We start from the raw sequence: 13,571 nt of genomic DNA, 5'->3' as shown, positions 1-13,571 counted from the left end.
CCTATTGCCTTCTGCCATGATTGTGAGGGCTCCCCACCCATGTGGAACTGTGAGTCCATTAAACCTCTTTTTCTTTATAAATTACCCAGTCTCTGGATACCTGAGTTCAGAAGTTTGAGACCAGCCTGGCCAACATGGCAAAACCCTGTCTCTACTAAAACATACAAAAATTAGCTGGGCGTGGTGGTACATATCTGTAATCCCAGCTACTCAAGAGACTGAGGCTGGAGGTTGCAGTGAGCCGAGATCACGCCACTGCACTCCAGCTTTGGTGATAGTGCGAGACTCCATCTCAAAAATAAATAAATAAATAAATAAAAATTAAAAAGATAAAAATTACCCAGTCTCGGGTATGTCTTTATTAGTGTGAAAATGGACTAATACAGATGGTTAACATCATATTTCTTTAGGGAATTGCAAATTAAAACAATAATGAAATATCTCTGCACACTTATTACGGTGACTAATATCCAAAACACTAACACCACCAAATCCTGAGAAGGATGTGGAGCACCAAGAACTCTTATCCACTGCTGGTGGGAATGCAAAATAGTGCAGCCTCTTTGAAAGACAGTTTGGCACCTTCTTACAAAGCTAAATATATTCTTACCACATAATCTGACAATCGCACCCCTAGATCTTTACCCAAGTGAACTGAAAACCTATATCCACACAAAAATTTGCACAAGAATGCTTATATTAGCTTTATTCATAATTGTCCCAAACTGGCAGCAACTAAGACATCCTTCAACACCTGAATGAATAAGCAAACTGTGGTATCTATGCACCATAGATGGAATATTATTTTGCACCACAAAGAGAAGAAGGAATCTTAAATGTATATTGTTATGTAATCCTAGCACTTTGGAAGGCTGAGAGGAGTGGATCACTGGAGCCCAGGAGTTTGAAACCAGCCTGAGCAACATAGGGAAACCATGTCTCTACCAAGAAAAATAAATAAATACAAAAATTAGCCTGGCATTGAAGGTGCACACTTCTCAACTACTCAGAAGGCTGAGGTAGGAGGATGGCTTGGGCCAGGCATGCAGAGGTTACAGTGAACCAGCTGAGATTGTGCGACTGCACTCCAGCCTGAGCAAGAGCCAGACCCTGTGTCAAAAAACAAAAACCAAACAAAGAAAAAAACAAAGGCAGTCTGAGCCCATACAGCGAGAACTGCCTCATTACCATGAGGATGGCACAAAGCCATTCATGAGGGTTCCATCCCCATGACCCAAACACCCCCACCAGGCCCCACCTCCAACACTGGGGATTTGGGTGGGGAAAAACATCCAAACCATATCACTAGCCAACTGATGCCTTTCATGCAATTGAATCTGTACTCTTTGTAAGTCATTGACACAAAGTCATACATAAGTATGTACTCATTCTTATAAATCATTTGTGCAGATACCTTAACATTTTAGCTATCCTATCTGAGTAAAATAACTAATAAGTGGAGTCAGATCCAAAGAGAGCAAGTGGGATTCTGGGGATGTAGGGTTGGAAGAACACTATTGATTGATGTAATATTGGTCAGAGGGCCCTACTGAGAAGTCATCAATGGTTAAATTTCAGCCTTGGGGGCATATTGAGTAGTGGTCCTCAAGGGGTCAGCCCTGCACCTGGTGCTGTTTAATGTTTTCACAAATGACTCCAATGATGGCCTTTAGATTGTGTTTCTAAAGCTGGCTCATATTCTGGTAAAAAATAATAATTCATAACCCACATGATATGGTGGAGAAACAGAGATGCTTAAACAGATTGCTATACAGAGGGAAAGTGTAAGGAAATTTATTTTAGAAAACAGATTCCCTGCACATACAATGCAGTGGTCCTGCACAAAATCTTTACCCAGGCCTTGCCCTCATTTGTTTAGCTGACTTGTTTCTAGGAGAGCCTGGGCAGGTTTTCTATTCTCCTGAGTGGAACCATCAGACTTTTCTTGAGGGATTGACCCTCTAGTGAAGAGCATGGAGTGGACTGGGCCAGGGAAAGATCCTCAGATAATCCTTACATGTAAGTTGGCAAAATCTTTAGCCTCTACCTTATTGTTAGCTATGAGTAGCAGGGATGCAGGTACCTCAAGAGACCAACTGAGATAAAGAAAGTTCATAATGCCCACAATTACTTTGATGACACAAGTGAAAATCTTATAAATTATGATATTTAATTGATTAGCCTATAAATATATACTTTTTATGGTTTAAAACATTTTTATAGTTTTTTTACTATACTGCATTACATAGTGTAATATATATTACACTATACTTATTAATAGGATAATAATAAGTGCCATAGGAATTCAGAAAATTTAAAAAATAACTATTATGAATTAGGAAGGACAAAGAAGGCCCCACTGTACAGCTGAACTTTGAAAGAAAGGAAGTACTTGGATAAAACAAGATAGGAAAATTTTCTAACAAAACGGTAATAAAAATTATACTCTAAAATAGGATTTCTCAAGCTCAACACTTTTAACAACTGGGGCCAGATAATCATTTGTTGTTAAAACCTGTCCTGTGTTTTGTAGGATATTTAGTAACATCGCTGGTCTCTACCACTACATGTATTGGTGTTCTCTTTGCTATAACAACCTAAAATATATCAGATAGTGCAAATGTTCAGGGAAGTGCGGGTGGAGGGGGAGAGAAAGTGGGGAGGGAGGAAATCATCCCCTACTGAGAACCATTGCTTTAAAGGAGAAATAGTTGACATCCAAAACTTCATTTTCTCAATGAGAAAGTTAAATTACAGTAAGATTAAGTAATTTGGTCAAAGCAAGCAAGTAAGATGCAGATTCAAGAGTAGAATCCAGGTCTTCTGGCTCCCAGTCCAAACTCTTTTGTAACTTAATTCTGCTGCTTTGAGTTCTGGAGACCTGGACAAAGTCAAGGAGAGCAGGTTTGGAATAGTCTGTTTGCAACAATACCAGGCTCATGGATTATCTTTGAACATACTGTGTATGACAAAAGCAGTAGTTCTCAGTAGGGGGTGATTTCCTCCCTCCCTGCTTTCTCTCCGCCTGCAGCCCCACTTCCCTGAATATTTGCACTGACTGATATATTTTAGGTTGTTACAGCCAGGAGAACACTAATACATGCATTGGTAGAGACCAGAGATGTTGCCAAACATCCTACAAAGCACAGGACACGTTTTAACAAATGATTATCTGGCCTAGATCCCTCAGGAGGCAAGCAGATGTTATGTTCTGAATCTCTCAGGACAGAGTGCTTACTACTTCAAGGATAAGAGCAGGATAGCAAGAGGAAGAAGTAGAAGTTTGTGAAGGCGGTGAATCCCCAAAGCTGAAAGTAATTTCTAATTCACTGTTGTGATTTCAGGATATCCACAGTAGATCAACTGATGCTTCAGGGTAAGCAGGCCCAATCACCTTGCAATTAAGGTGATAGAGGCCTCCATTTGTTATATAATCATAAACATAGGAAATAGAGTTTTCGTAAGTTAATCTGACCCACACCTCAGAAAAAGTGGGTGAACTCTGAAAGTACGGCAATAAAAGAAAAAAATGAACAGGTTAACTTTTGTCAAAATTTTTAAAATTTGTATTTCAAAAGACACTATCAAGAGAGTGAAAAAATAACCCACAGAATGTGGGAGAATGTTTGCAAAGCACATATCTGATAAAGGATTCGTATCTAGAATGTACATAAAACTCTTCCATCTCAAAAGGACACATAAGTCAATTAAAAATGGCCAAAGCATCCGAATTAGCATTTATTCAGAGAATATACAAATGACCAAAAGCATATGAAAAAATTCTCCACATCATTAATCATTAGGGAAATACAAATCAAAATCACAATAAGATAGCATCACACTAATTAAAATGGCTATAATCAAAAGGACAGACAATAACAAGTATTGACAAGAATGCAGAGAAACTAGAGCCCTCAAATACTTATCTCAGGAATCTAAGATGGTGCAGCTACTTTGGAGAACATTTTGGCACATTCTTAAAGGGTCAAATATAAATTTATCATACCACCTAACAATCTCACTCTTAGGAATCTACTCAAAATAAATGAAAATATGTCCACACAAAACCTCGTACGCAAGTATTGATAGCCGTATTATTCACAATAGCCAAAAAATGGAAATGACCCAAATGTCCATCAGCTGACAAATAGATAAACAAAATGTGTTATATCCATATAATGAATTTTATCAGCAATAAAAAAGGAAAGTACTGACAGATATTACAGCTGGATAACCCTCAAAAACATTATACTAACTGAAACACACACACAGAAGAACACATATTGTATAATTCCTTATATAAAGTGTCCAAAAAAGCAAATAATAAGAGAAACTAAGTAGATTAGTGGTTGCCTAGGACTGGGAGGAAAAAACAGGAAATAACTGTAATTAGGTACAAGATGTCTTTTTTAGAGAAATGTAAATATTCCAAAATTATATTATGATAGTTATACAACTCTGAAAGTATACTAAAGTCTACTAAATTGGACAATCGAAATGGATGAAGTTATGGTATATAGATCATATCTGAATAAAGCAGCTTAGAAAATACCTCCTTCAAGATAAGTGAAACAGCAAGACAAAAACTGGGAGGAAAGAGTTGTGATATATATGTCTGACAGGACTTGTACTGCACCACCCCAAAAGTGAATGAAATCTAAATCTTTGAATTTAAGAAGAGTAAGATAAAAGAAGCAAGATGACATTCCTAAGAGAACATTTCTTGGTGTGCATCATTCATATGACACAACAGATATTAAGTAGAGATTATAATATTTAAATTAAATGACATGTAGCAAGCTAGAAAGTTTTGATAAGAATCCTTTCTTACAGTGAATATACTTGCAGAACAATCTTTACTCCAAATCAGCTAGTTCCTAGTAACAGTGTCCCAAAAGCAACAACAACAACGAAGTGTGGCTGAAGTTTGAATAGCAAAACATTGTGTCAAAAGATTGAGTAAGGAAAAAAAATAGCATAACTTAGTGTGGTTAGAGAAGAAGGTCTTTAAAGAGAAGCGATAGCCTGGCAATTTCTTTGCAAATGCAGAGCATGAAAGATAAGGGGAACACGATAAGCTGCTGTAGGTAGATAATAGCAAAAGGAAAGAAGTTTCACTGCCCTATTCAAAAGCCCCCAGTGGGCCTCGGTTGATGGTGAGGCATTCAAGGGCTTCCTTAATATGGCCATCATTCCAGTTTTCACCATCCTGTAGGACTGCCACCCCACCCTCTGGGTGCTCTGTACCCTTGTTCTCCATACCTTATATATTTTCTCCACCTCAACCAAACACCCTTATTTTCCAGTGTGTAATGTCCTCTCCCAATCATCACCTGTTGAAATCCTAGTCAATTTTCAAAGCTCCCTTCTTCTATGAAGCTTTCCTTCAATCTCCTTACTGGAAATAAGTCTCTGTTCTCTCCTCCCACAGCACTTCATCTTTTTCTCCTAGCATTTATCCCATCTCAGTGTTACAGCTCTCTGTATAACTGTCTTCTCTTCCTTCAGTATTATAAACTCCTTCAGGTAAGCAGCTCTGCTTACTCATCTCGTACTCCTGCCTACTAAGAGCCCAGAAAACCTTCAGCTCTCAATACATTCTGAATAAAATTTCCAACGTAAAGAGTAAAGAAGATTCCATCTTGAAGTAAGCAATCAAATCTACCAAATCTCATCTCATATCAGTTTCTAATAACAGTGCCCAAAGGAACCAAGTGAAATTACCAAATTAGAAGTGATAAGAGGTTGACTCTCTCCAGAAATTTATTGTAATTAGCAAGAGGTAATGGTGTCTAAATAAGATGAAAGAAGATATTTTAAAGATGATAATAACAAAAACTGTAAGTATTACTTTAAAAGGTATTGTAGAAATTGTTTTAAAGACTTAAATTCTAACTTTTTAAGGTGTTATCTATGTAAACAAATTGAAGTAAATAAATCTTGGGTGGGGGAGCAGTGATTAGAAAGAATAGGAAGCAACCTAAAACAAGATAATTATTCTATATAAATTGTTAATTCCATAACAGCATTTAGCAGTAAAGACATAGGAAAGACTTCTAATAATGAAAAGGAAACAAAATGTAAGAACATATTCATGATAATAACAGAAAATTATTCAGGAGTACACATTTATTCAATCTGTCAATCAAGCAAGCAACCAAAATATTTTTAGTATACTCTATGCCAGAAATGGTGCTGGGTGTGGAAGAAACAAAACACTCTTCATAAATAGCTATGGATATATTAAAATGTCAGCAAAATAAAAGTTATATGTGTTTTAGGTTCTAATGAACACAGTAGAGCACATGTTCAATTCTACCCTTGAAATGACCAAATTTCACGGTAGAAATTACTAGAGTGGTTCAGGAAAGGCTTTACAGAGGAAGGACCCCTTGAGCTGAGCCTGGAACATCTTGAAGGGTAAGTAGGCTGTCATTGATAGGGGTATGAAGAAGGAGAAAAGCTAAAGGCTTCATTTTAGAAGGAAGATTAAGAGCAAAAGCACAAAGCTGAGGAACCATCTATGTGTGCTGGGAGCTACAAACAGATCAATATGTCTGAAATCCAGGATGCAAGGAAACATACAGGAAGAAGGTCTTAGAGTGGTTTGCTAAGCTGAAAAGTTTAGAGTTTGTTAATGTGGACTCTTTGAAGAGTTTTAAGCTGGCCATATACAGGCAGTTTTGCATTTTAGAGTAACACTTTGGTGGGAAGGAGGAAGAAGAAGTGGAGGGAAGCAAGACTAGAGAAAGATGTCATTAGAAAATTCTGACAGTACTCTAGTCCAGTGATGACAGAGGCCTGGTATGTGGTAGTGAGGATAAAGAGAGGTGACAGATTGGAGATATATTTAGAAAGCTGATTCAATAGGACACGGTGATTAATGGCAAACGGAGAGGAAAAGACAATGAGGAGTCCAGGTTTTTGGCTTAGGCAATTGGGGCATGTCATCTTGTATGGTAGGAAAAATGGAAGGAGGAGTGGTTAATGGGAAGATGATGAATTCTATTTCAGACATCCTAGGTTTGAGGAAACTGTGAGGACATCTAAGTGGCAATTTCCAAAAGGCAGCTGAATTAATGTGTCTGGAGATAAGAAAAAGGTAGGGCTGGAATTAGACATTTAAGAATCGTCTCATATATTGGTTAATTTAGTCCATCAGAGTGAGTGGGATTTCCAAGGTTAATGTATAGAGTCTGAAGAGAACTGAAAATTCTCTTCAGAGGAAGGAAGGAAGGAAGGAAGGAAGGAAGGAAGGAAGGAAGGAAGGAAGGATGGATCAAACTTCAGACAGCAACCAACACAACATGAAAGAGATGGCTGCTTCAAAGGAAATGCTTTTGCAAGTTCATGCCTGCTGTATAATTTTACTCATGCTATTTCCCATCAGTATTTTATCCCTCCTAAATCTAAGTCTAGTAGAACCCTTCCCAATCCTTCCTTATCAACACTTTAACAAATGCTGCCATGAAAAATCCTCTTCTTGGGAGTCTTATTCTATAGGAACAGGTTATGGACAACTTTATCTTTCCCTAAGATGAGAAAAATTCTTTAGAAAATCCCCTGGTGCATGAAAGAAAAAGTGCAAACTCTTTTATCCTCACTACAAAAATTAAGAGCATGCCTATGTCTCCTTTATTCTATGTCACAATTTTTAAGTACTTCACACTGTTTAATTAATTCATTAAAAAGCATTCATTAAGAGTCTGCCTTTTGCAATTAACATGCTGATCTGTCTGTATATTGCACTACAGATTTAAGCAGATGGGAAGCCCTAGAATTATATGATTGATAATTTAGGGCTTAGAGGTAAAGCATCATAGAAAAATCCTTAGATCAGTCCTTCTGAACCACAGTGGTTGTTGGAGTACATTAAAAATATCAAGAATGCCACAATCAAATAATCAGATCAGCAGGCAGATAGAAATGTAGGGTTCATCTGTAAGGTAACTATGATTGATCAGGTGAAAGTAAAGAGAATTTAAGATTGATGCATATACAGGGTTTGTTATACCATTCTTTTACTTTTGTTTGCTTGGAATTTTCTGAAGAAAAACCAAAAGACAGAAAGAATCCCAGATAGAGAACACAAAAGATAAAAATCAATTTGCCTATTAAATCTAGTCAAAGAAAGAGAGGCAGGATGGTTGAAGGAGACAAAATATAGAGTTGAGAATGTCAGCTCTGAAAAAACTCATGCATATGAATTGTAGCCCCACAATTTTTCCACTGTTAAATGCTCTTAGAGGATTTGCTTAACCTCTCTGTGCCTCAGTTTTCTTATCGGAAAAAAATAGTGATAATATCCATCTCTTTGAGGTGAGAATTATATGAGATAAATTTAGCATAGTGTCTGGCACATAAAAAACCACCATTAAATATTAGCTGTTTATTATCCCTAACAGACTAGAATGAGGTGAAGCCAGAAAGGAAGAGTCATAATCAAAGAAGAGAGTGATCAAGAATCCAAAATGTATGTTTCATGTTCCACTTGCCATTCAATCCATCCACTAACTTATTTCATCTTTATTATCTATAGTTTGAACCTTAGTTTTGATATGTTATTCCCCCATTTGATGTTAGATCTCAGATTAACCCCATTGGACCTGATACAGCTATTAATAGTTGCTCAGAGGATCTTGACATAGTGTATATATTTAAACTTAGTAAGCATTCTAAGAAAATCCCTGGGTGACTTTAGTATGCTGCAGCCTTGTGCAAAGGCAGCTGGGAGCATGTTGATCAGTAGGGAAGGGCCCCCAAAACAACTGTGTAGGGATGCTGGGAGGGTTGGGTGAGACTACCTAAAATAACTGTACCCTTTAGAAGACAGGGAACATTCTTCTGTAGTTAGTTGTTTCATTCCCAGAATCTAGCACAGAGTCTGTCACTCAGTCGACACCCAATAATAATTGACTGAATAAACAAATGAATTAATAAACAAACTTGTACTGAGATCCTAAGATAAAGAGGTAGGAAACTGTTTCCCAGTATTTTCATTCTGAATGAACTTGAAATTTTAGCTAGAATGAATTTGCTGCTGATCAGTTCAACTAAAGTCCATGAACTCAAAGTTAGCTGAGCCCCTGACTTGCTTGATTTGGATCTAAACTCACAAAATGGAGCTTTTCAAGAACCAACAAGGATGACTGACAGATGGCAAGAATCTGTGGAGGAGACATAGGCCCTCCCCAAAGACACTGTGACAGCCACACTGGTAGAAACTGCAGCCCCCTGTCTTCAGGATGACCAGAGCTGCTCAACCTTTTAGCTTGTGTTTACTACAATTTTCATGCTTCAAACTTCTTCATCCCTTCATCAGGAGGGCAATTTCTCTATTTCGTTTCAAGCATCTGTTCTCCATAATGAGCTTTATTTATTCATTTAGAGATGGGGTGTCTCACTCTGTCACCCAGGCTGGAGTGCAATAGCACAATCATAGCTCACAGCAGCTTCAAATTCCTAGGCTCATGTGATCCTCCTGCCTTAGCCTCCTGAGTAGCTGGGACTACAGGTGCATGCCATGCACCACCATGTTTGGCTAATATTTTTTTTCACTTTCTCAATTTTTGTAGAGACAGGGGTGTCCCTTTGTTGCCCAGGCTGTTCTCAAACTCCTGGCCTCAAGCAATCTTTTCACTTTGGCCTCTCAAAATGCTGGGGTTACAGGTGTGAGCCACTGCCTCTGACCAGAAACTATTTTTAAAACACCAGATTTCATTCACTTTATCTAAACCTGCAATGGCATGACATGCAGTTTTTATTTTAGTCCCTGACTTTTTCTAATCTTAACTTGATTCCCATAATTTTATATTTTTGAGGCTCCCTCTCAGAATATTCTTATTTACTTGAGCGTTTTAATTTCTTTTTCCTTTTTTTTCCTTCCTACTGTTTTGTTTTTGAATTGTTCCTTGGCCAACAATATTTTTGGTGTAACTATGTGTTAGGGAATGTAAAAAAATGTTTTTCAAATTAGTTTATATTTCATCCCCTCATGGTAGACATGATTATTCCCATTTTGCAAATGAGAAAAAGGGACCTAAACATTAAATAATTTGTCCAAGGCTTTATAACTGGCAAAGTAGGGAACCAATTCACTGTCTTCTAAAAACATAGGCAGGTTCTGTTTTACCTAGCATCACTGTGAATTGGAAATAGACTTGGAAAAAATAAAATCAATCTTCCATATGCGATAACTCATATAGACAGATATTTAGAAAAAGAAACCCAAAGTATTTCTTTTTGGCTTTCTGGTTCTTTTTCAAAGCAGAAATAGAGGGCTTGTAGGAAACAAATAAGTATTCGAAAGCTCTTATTTCTCCCTCACTGAGCCAGGGCTTCTTTAAAAAGCGATCCCGTGCCAGAGTTGGAGCCTTCAGTTCACTCAGCAGTGACAGCTTTTATTTAAACTCTGTGGGTTCTATATTCCCTTTTTCCTAAGAGCTCTATGTCTCTCCTCATTTGTAATGGTCCATTTTTTTTTTTCCTCTCACTTATGCCAGAGACAGAGAGAGCAGGCTCTTAGAGAAATGGGAGAACTACCGCACTGACTCTGCACGTAGGAGGCAGGCAGGAGAGGAGCGCCCCAGCCAGAGCTCAACATGCGCAAACAGGAAGTGTGTCCAAGGTTTTCTGGAGCTCACAGGAGCCAGGGACCGACAGCCAGACGTTTATCTGTATGTGTCTTACATTATGTTTTTGAAAGACTGTAGTCAGTTGTGTGACAATCTATAGGAAACCAAACATTTGCATGACTCTACTCTTTTTCCCAATTTTTAAATATTTTTATTTAGAAACTCATGTAATTAATAGTTTAACTGTGAACCAGAATAACCAATACATATGTATTGTACACATTTTTATCTCTTAATTATTCACAGCCTAAATAATCTAGATCTAATGACCATTTAGAACCAAAACTATACTGGAAGTTTCCCAACTACAACCATCGCTGACCCAAGTATTGGTCAATTTTCCTAGCTGCTTGCTAGGACATTGTATTGCTGAGGTCATTTTTTACAAAGGACACAGATTTGGCCCTTGAAACATGCAGATAAAAAAACAGATGGATTTTTATCTGTTCATTCAAAGTGGGGGGGAGGGGCCAAGTGATTTGTGTGTTTTGTGTATCTCTATTGGAGAACAATAAACTGATTGAGAGGGTTTTTTTTTTTTTTTAGGACAGAAAAGCAGACAAGACAACCTAAATCAGCAACCATCCCTTTGGATGCCAGCTGACCTCGGATGGAGATTTAGTGCTAGATGTAAAAGGCTTTGTTTACAGACAATTAAAAACCACATAAATTTAAATTGTCAAAGAAGAAATGGTTTCCAAAGCTTCTAACAGCCTGGTAGCCCCTCCTCAGCCCTGTGCAGGAAAGGCCCAGAGGCAAATACAAAGCCACCAACCCAAATGCCTGTGGAGTTTGCCAGAAAGCCAGATCCTGCTGCTTCTGCTGCTTGTTACTGCTGTTGAAAAATAAAATCTTATACAGCTTCAAATGTAGGTTCTTTGAGTGCTAATCAAACAGCAAGAAGGCAACAGATGACCACGGAGGAGGTGGCTGCACGAAAGTACGCCACAAAGTATGGAATTACTGCAATTAGGCCTTTCGGCAATCAATGTGTCTGAACCTTTTGTGTGCTCTCCATTTTTTCCCACCGAAGGAACTAGATGCAAAGATTAAAAAGTGATACAAACACAAACGATCGTCAGACTTAGAGCCTGAAATATTCTGAATGTTCTTATCTGTGTATTTTACTTCTTCCCGTCAGCCATCAGGCAAAAGGACTGAAGCTCCAGACAAGAGCAGCTCCATAGGAAAAAACAAAACCAAAAAAACACCCTTCCATGTTTGCATCAATATTTGGTGCTGATGTTGATGAATAAGTAATGATGTGTAGGTGTTGATAACATTTATACACAGCCCTGATTGGTTCTGACACAGGTGCTCCATGGAGGATGAGGTTTACAAGCCGAAAACGGTCAGGGGAAAGCCATGGTTTCGGGCTGTCCCTCACAGATGCGGGATTTTGCACCTGTGTTTGAAGTTGCTCTTTCATTTAGTTTCTCTGCAGAAAAGCCAGGCACAATGTTCAAACTGGGAGCACCTGTGTCTGGGGCCAACTTGGACTATTTTGTGGCCTGAAAGTGGTCTCTTAGATTCATTACTTAAACTTAACAAGAAAACTTTTTTTTCCCCTTGGAGTTTTAAAATTGGAGGTTAAAAAAATTAAGTTACGGATACACATATTAGTCTCATTACAGGACCAAGCATATGCAAAGTGTTGTACAGCTTACTTACATTATTCAAGGACTTGAGTGATAAAAGACAAATGCCATTAAAAATTGGATGAGCCCTGAAACCCTGCTCATCGATTGAAATCTTTGTTTAAATCACAAGGCAATTTTCCTGTTAGGGATGCGACATTTAGGCACCAGAGTCAACTCAAATTTAATACAATCTTATTCTATTCTAATTTAAAGGCAGAAATTGAACATTGTTTACAGCTAAATTAAAATTTGGGTGATTTTTTTCCTCTAATAAACTGACAACAATATTGATAGATTCTTCACTTTCTGTTTAATTGGGTTAAGAACATTAAAAATTCTCCAGTTTAAAATAATAAGTCTTTTGAAACCGTAACTAATCTTTCATTCCCTAAGGTTTGGCCAGTGACAACTGGAGGCAAATCAAGAAGAATTTATCACTTGGAATCATGGCCACAAGTCTCATTAAGAAAATTGCAGGGAGAACAATTAAATGGCATGTTCAAATTCTTTGGACTTGGCATTGGTAAATCTAAAGGCTAAGCATATGCATTATGTAAATCTATTGGTTGCTTTTTTAAGTCAAATTTGTAATGTATGTTATATTTTAAAATAAACTATTTTAATTTGTATTAAAGAACAAATGCAGGGGAAAATGATATACTTATCATCAATGTAAAATATAACTGTCTGACCAAAATTCTGCTGATAAATTATGCTGGTAACAGCATTCTGAAGAAACAGATGTATTATTTAGATATTATATCCAAGTGCAGGTGTCAATCAAGTAATTATGTATTAAATATATATTGTGTAGTTGGTATCATTAAAGAGGTGTGGATAGATAAATTATTATATTAACAGTTTTCCACAAATAGTAACTGAGTACAAAAAAATTGTCAGATTAACACTTGTTTTATTTTTTATCAATTAGCTAAGCCTTTGATTTGAATTCTCCACCCTCTGGCGTCAAGGAAATGCCTTTTCTTTCTTTTCTTTAAACAAAGGATTATTCTTCCTCAAAAGGGGCTTGTCTAGTTCTTTTATTGTTTTATGTCTCACAAGGGAAAAATGCTTTTGAGGCATCACTACTGAATTTAGCAGGGATGAGAGTTTACTGCTATATAATCATTAGTCAATGCAGTAGCTGAAACCTTAAACAAAAGAAAACAAACTACAAACAGGCAAGCATCCCCTAAAGGCACATCAGAACACCAGAGAGGGGCGGCATGGATTTCAAACAAGGTTGCCCAAGCATGTGCTAAATATTGCTGCTTTTGACTTTAAACTGCACACCAAG

At 37.4% G+C, this 13,571-nt stretch overlaps 1 long non-coding RNA gene across 1 annotated transcript in view; it reads left to right on the top strand.

Moving 5' to 3' along the window:
* Positions 1-12,079, top strand: part of LOC130540722 (uncharacterized) — a 51,988-nt gene extending 39,909 nt beyond the window's left edge. Inside the window, exons 3-5 of the long non-coding RNA XR_008954714.2 lie at positions 5,699-5,840; positions 8,406-8,473; positions 10,503-12,079. This is a non-coding gene — a long non-coding RNA (uncharacterized LOC130540722). The remainder of the gene's footprint in view (positions 1-5,698; positions 5,841-8,405; positions 8,474-10,502) is intronic.
* The last annotated feature ends 1,492 nt before the right edge of the window (positions 12,080-13,571 follow it).

This window comes from Pan paniscus, chromosome 14 (assembly GCF_029289425.2).
Source record: "Pan paniscus chromosome 14, NHGRI_mPanPan1-v2.0_pri, whole genome shotgun sequence".
Taxonomy (NCBI): Eukaryota; Metazoa; Chordata; class Mammalia; order Primates; family Hominidae; genus Pan; species Pan paniscus.
This window is presented reverse-complemented; position numbering and strand designations above follow the sequence as displayed.